This window comes from Trachurus trachurus (assembly GCF_905171665.1).
Source record: "Trachurus trachurus genome assembly, chromosome: 6".
Lineage (NCBI taxonomy): Eukaryota > Metazoa > Chordata > Actinopteri > Carangiformes > Carangidae > Trachurus > Trachurus trachurus.
In genome coordinates, this window is record NC_139897.1 from 28,563,796 (window position 1) to 28,569,795 (window position 6,000).

The 6,000-nt window shown below is 43.3% G+C and overlaps 1 protein-coding gene across 1 annotated transcript in view; it reads right to left on the reverse strand.

Annotated features, from left to right (window-relative positions):
• The window catches only part of met (MET proto-oncogene, receptor tyrosine kinase), a 91,128-nt gene extending 89,217 nt beyond the window's left edge, over positions 1-1,911 (reverse strand). The window contains exon 1 of the mRNA XM_083973844.1: positions 1,583-1,911. The gene's annotated coding sequence lies outside the window, so the exon portion shown is untranslated. The remainder of the gene's footprint in view (positions 1-1,582) is intronic.
• Between the last annotated feature and the right edge of the window lie 4,089 nt (positions 1,912-6,000).

Below are 6,000 nucleotides of genomic sequence, written 5' to 3' on the forward strand. Positions count from 1 at the left end.
CACTGACACCGGCCTCCAAACCCCCCCCAACACCCAACACCCCCCCAAACTGAATACATCAACTCGGTGAGACTCTCGGGGTGAGACTCTCGGGGTGAGACTCTCAGGGTGAGCGTTCGGCGACCACAGAGCAGAGCGACACAAAGTGAGTCAACCAAGAGAGGAGCGAGAGGAGAGGAGAGAGGAGCGACCATGGGCCTAAGTTTAGACAGCAGTAGCCCGAGGGAGCGAATAGATAAACTCGATTAAAAACAAAAGAGGTGGGAGGGAAGAGGAGAGAGAGAGAGAGTGTGTAGAGGGGGGGTTTGGGTAAGGGGGGGGGGCTGTCCTTACGAAATGATAAATAACCCCAGCGACTAAATGGTAATCCACTGGGAGATGCTTTTAGTGGAGGGAGGAGGGAGCGAAGGGAGCAGAGGGAAGGAGGGAAGGAGGGAAGGAGGGGGGGAAACACCACCAAAGCATTTGCAAAATGCATATTTGCATTCCTCCAATTTGGATGTGGTTACAACACAAACCCAAAAGACAGACACAGAGACACACAAAACAAGAGCGAAAAAACATCCAGACACATAATCATCATCATCATCATCATCATATATCTGTGGCCACACTGTGATTCTCCGACTGCAGAGTTTGAAGGATTTTTTTATAGGATTTGTTTTTTGAATCAGAAAGCTTTGACCCCAACAAACACACACTGAACCAACAGGTGTTTGTTTGCAGGAAAAAGCTTCCAGCACATAATCAATAACAAAAGTGGCAGCAACAGAGGAGAAAAAAAAAAACTAAAATCAATGCACCACAGGATCATTTAGTGTTGCAATATTCATTCACCTCAATTTTCCTTTTTTTTATTATCTGCTGTAAATTACAAAGACAAATTGGCCTTTAGAGCGCTTTTTCTTTTATGACACAATCACATTTTGCAAGAATGATAATAAAAAAAAAAGATTTGAGACTGAAATCATTATCTTATCAGTGAAAACAGATGGAAAACGGTGATAAATCATCAATTATTGCAATAATCAGGATGGTGCTGGATGTTTTTTTATAGCTTTAATAGTACAAGTTGAAGAAGAAGGAGTAGATGAAGGGTTACACAACTTTATGGAGGCTGTTTTCTTTCATTAGCAGGATGAGGTGAGATGAGTGTGGACTTGTTTTGGGACTAAAATTATGTGCAACAGGAGGCACGTTACTGCGCACCTGCACCAAACACACGTTACATTCACAGCTCTGTTTTTTTTTTTTTTTTTTACACACTCTTTCTTTTCTTTTGAAGGACAAAAGGCGGTGGAAAACAGTGAAAATGTTTTCAGTTTGAGAGGAAAGTGAGTCACGTACGTAGATTAAAAGAAGAAAAAAAAAAGCAAATGGGAAGCTGGTGAAGTGAGAAGTTGGCAGCCAGTGGGAGACAGAAAAAAAAAAACACAGTGAGGGGAGAAAAACGTGCTGATACTGGATTAAAAGAGGGAAAAGAGCTGAGGAGTTCAGGAGTCAGTGAACATCTCATCAACTTTTACCGAATAAGCTGAATGAAAAACAAGAAAAAAGTCCAGAAATAATAATAAAAACTCACCTGTTAACAACAGTGTTTCAGAGTCTCTGTCCCCGGTTTCAAATCATATTCCACTCATCTCCACTTTCTCATAAAGTCCGAACTGACGCGGCGAGTTTCTTCTCCTTCTTCTTTTTTCCTTCTTCTTATTCTCTTCGCTTCTTAATTGTGGAGAAAAATAAAAAGTAAAAACACAGTCCGACTCTTTTTCTGTCTTTCTTTCTTTTCTTTTCTTCCTCAGAGTTCACCGTGAAGTCTCTCTCTCTGCGCTCAGTCTGACTCACTGAGTGACTGCATCCAGCTCCGACACACCGACACACACACACACACACACACACACACACACCACCACCGCTGCTGCTGCTTCTGTCGCTGCTTCTCTCATCTCGCACACTGCTGCGCGCGCGTTAAGCTCCGCCCCCTTTCTCTCCTGTGACGTATCCAGGTGCTGCTGCTGCTGCTGGCGCGCGGGACACTGCCCCTCCTCTGTGTGTGTGTGTGTGTGTGTGTGTGTGTGTGTGTGTGTGTGTGTGTGTGTGTGTGTGTGTGTGTGTGTGTGTGTGGAAAAAACTCAATTACAAGCTGCACAAACCCACCAATTACGACTAAACCACTCTGATTATCAAGGAAGCACGACTGATTTACTGATTTAATGTCTTTATTTGTGCGCTATCACACGTTTTATGGCCTCAATCCGCCATTTTTTAACCCAGATATCCACTCAATAAGTTAAAGAGATAGTTCACCCAAAATTCTAATTTCACTCATTATCTACTCACCCTCATGTCGACTAAGGGCTGGGAGAATTTTCAGAGTTATCCATTTCTCTGAGTTACAGGGGGTCTCGGCGTAGCAGTGCATGTCCATATAACGGTTGCAAATGGATACCAACTGTCTTCGTAACAAAAAGACACACCAAAAAACAATCAAATACCTCCATGCTGCGTGTATGTAATGTCCGTCTTGTATTGAAGCCCCGAAATGTGATGTTGTCCTGAAAAAATGTAAATAAGTCTATTTTTAAAGCTTGTTTGTAGCGGAAGCTCCTCTTCCCGGTTCGTCCAATTCTGACGAACCGGGAAGAGGACGGACCCTTGTTCGTCCAAATACAAGACGGATATTACATACGAGCAGCATGGAGGTATTTGGATGTTTTTTGGTGTGTCTTTTTGTTACGAAGACAGTTGGTATCCATTTGCAACCGTTATATGGACATGCACTGCTACGCCGAGACCCCCTGTAACTCAGAGAAGCCAGGGAGGACTCTGAAACTTCATCCAGCCCTTAGTCCACATGAGGGTGAGTAGATAATGAGTGAAATTTCAATTTTGGGTGAACTATCCCTTTAATTTAGGGCGGAAAAAGAAATAAAACCAGGCCACATTTCTTCTCCAGCCTCCACCTGACTCTCTTTCTCTCTCTTTCTCTCTCCTCCACTGCCCCCATGTGAGTCAGACTTCTGCCTGTCATGTTAAAACGGCTCACTCGGCCATAAATAATGATCTAAGTTATAAAGGCGAAACCAACTATGTCTATGTGTGTGTGTGTGTGTGTGTGTGTGTGAGTGTGTGCCTAAGCCATGAATCACAGCGGGCAGCACAGGGAAAAAAAAAAAAAAAAATTCCTTTGTCCCACTTCCTGAAAAGGAGGCACAGTTGGAATGAAGACTGGAAACCTCTGATAACAGAGTTGTGGATGTGGGATTAATAGGTGCAGAGCTGTTTGCACTCGGGACTCAACGGTGACATGTGAGGGTTTAATGAGATAGAAAGAGACAGAAAGGAACAAGTGTGTTCAAGTGTGTGGATGAGAGATGTGCAGCAGCTTCACCGTGGATGTAATGAGTGTTTCTGTTTCTGTGAGGTGAAGCGTCATTATAGAGTAATTGTTTCCTCTCTCATCTGCTTTTTACGTTTTACGAGTTAAAAAATCTAAAGGTCGTCGTCATCATCTGCCTTTCTACTCTTGATTCAACTCTCGCTGATTTCCCAAAGGAAAAACACTGTTACCTCATGACACGACGACACCAGGGGAGCCCTCAAACTGTCTCTGTGTGCATCATCAGCCTCTGCTTCACCTTGACGGACAACTGGAGGAAGAGAAAAGAATAGTGGAGAAATTTGGAAACATGCAAAATTGCAAAAAATAATGAACAAAGAAGCTTTAAAGATGAGAAGAGAAGAGAAAAGAAAGTGTAGAGAAACAAGAGTAGGAGTAGATGTTTGTGTTAAAGCTCCTTCAAAATAAAGGTAGGTGTTTGTGTTAAAGCTCCTTCAAAATAAAGGTAGATGTTTGTGTTAAAGCTCCATACAGTATAAAGGTAGATGTCCATGTGTAGTGTGATTATAAAGCAGCTCTAGGTTCTATATTAATACTGTGAAAGTATCAAAGCCTCAGTCCACAGAGAAATGCACACAGCCTGTATTCAGAAACTGAGCCTTAAAACCAGCCGTCAGGACTTCCTGTCACTTTGTGATGTCACAACAGAGCAGTCACTCAAAGCCCCGCCCCCTCACCACCTGGACAATACCATCCAACAACTTGAAGGATTTGGTTTTATTCTGAAATCTGCTCTATTTTTTATTGGATCAGTCAGAAAACAGTCACTCAGGACTTTCTGTCACTTTGTGATGTCACAACGAAGCAGTCACTTTGGCTCATCAAGGATTTCCCATCTGCTTCGATGTGCTCTGTCTCTTTAAACTGAACGTAATGTTTTCATGAATTGAAGGTGATTCAAGGGTGATGATTCTTGCACAACAAACAGAAAACAAAAAAACAGAAATCCTCCTCAAATAAAAGCTCATTGTTTGATGATCCAGAGGTTTCACAACACACTAACACACCAGTAACACACTAACACACCAGTAACACACCAACACACTCCTTCGCTCACTGTTTGTTGGAGGAACTAGAGTTTTGCCTTTCCTCAGGGCATTTTCTGACACAGTTGCCAAGGGGTGTGTCTGTCTAATACAAGGGTGTGTGTGAGTCTTTATGTGTCTTACTGTATACCCTTAGGGTGTGTGTGTGCCTCTCGCCTCTCTCTCTCTCTCTCTCTCTCTCTCTCGCTCTGTGTGTGTGTGTGTGTGTGTGTGTGTGGCTGCTGTGGTAGTATAAACCCTTGTCTTGGCAGCAGCAGCGGTTGCAGCAGCAGAAGAAGAGGAAGAGGAGGGAAAAAGTAGTGTTGGTGGTGGTGGTGGTGGTGGTAAACATCATCACCATGAATGTGTGACACAAGCTGCTGGAATGATCTGCATTGCTGCGTGCAACCCACAACACCTGCAACACAACACAACACAACACACAAACACTACTTCTATTTTCTCCTCATTTAATTTAATTGCACCTTTATTTATTCAGGAAAGGTCAATTGAGCAAGCTCTCTTTTTCAATGATGCCCCGATTACAAAAACACACAGTTATACAATATACAAATACATCAAGATCATAATCCACAATTACATACAGGCTGTAGAACATATCTAAAGAAATAAGATGGTCCAGTTTCAGACAGCTTTGTAGGTTATTCCTCTTTTGGGGGGCATAAAACTGAAAGGCAGTCTTCCCCAATTCTGTCCTGATACTGGAAATTTGTAAAACCAACGAGTGTGCAAGTTACAAATTCTAAGTGAGATTAAGCTGGTAAGATAAACAGGTAAAATTTCAAGTAAAGCTTTGTAAATAAAAACCATGCAATGTTGTTCCCTCCTTACACTTAAAGATGGCCATCCAACCTTATTATAAAGAACACAGTGATGAGTTCGGAACACATCTCCAGTAATAAAACGAAGAGCGGAGTGATAAAGTGCATCTCATGCACACACAAACACACACATGCACATATGAAGAGGAAGATTTTATACATTGTTTGAACCTGGACCTTTTTAAACCTGCTGCAGCTGCATGAAGCCGACTTGTTGTGGTGCCATCTGCTGGTTGCTGCAGGTTCTGCTCGCCCCCCCTGGGATCAGTCAGGTCCTGGTTATTGAACAGGGAGAGAAAGAGGAGGAATCTCACAGACAAAGATGTTGTGTGTGGTGTGTGTGGGGATTATCAGAGCTGCACTCAGTCTTGATTTTACTGTTGCTGCTTGTCAACTGTTCCCGTGCACCTCAACCTGGTTATTTATCACCTGGGAGGTGGAGGAGGGAGGGTCAATACAAACCCTGGTTAACTGCTGACCAGGACAGTAAACTCTGATTAATGCCCCCCTGACCCATCGGATGCCCCCCTGAGGGGCTGTTTTCATTCTGCAGATGGACTCTTTTTTTAACCTCTTACAAGTTGCTTTAGCTCATGCAAACAGAGCGGTGATTAAGTGTGTGCCGCCTCCATCGCCGTGAGCGGTGTGTCTTCATCGACAGGCCCCTCTTCATGATCGTTACGCCGTCATGACAGATAACGACGGAGAGGCTCATAAAAGGTCGAGGTGCTCT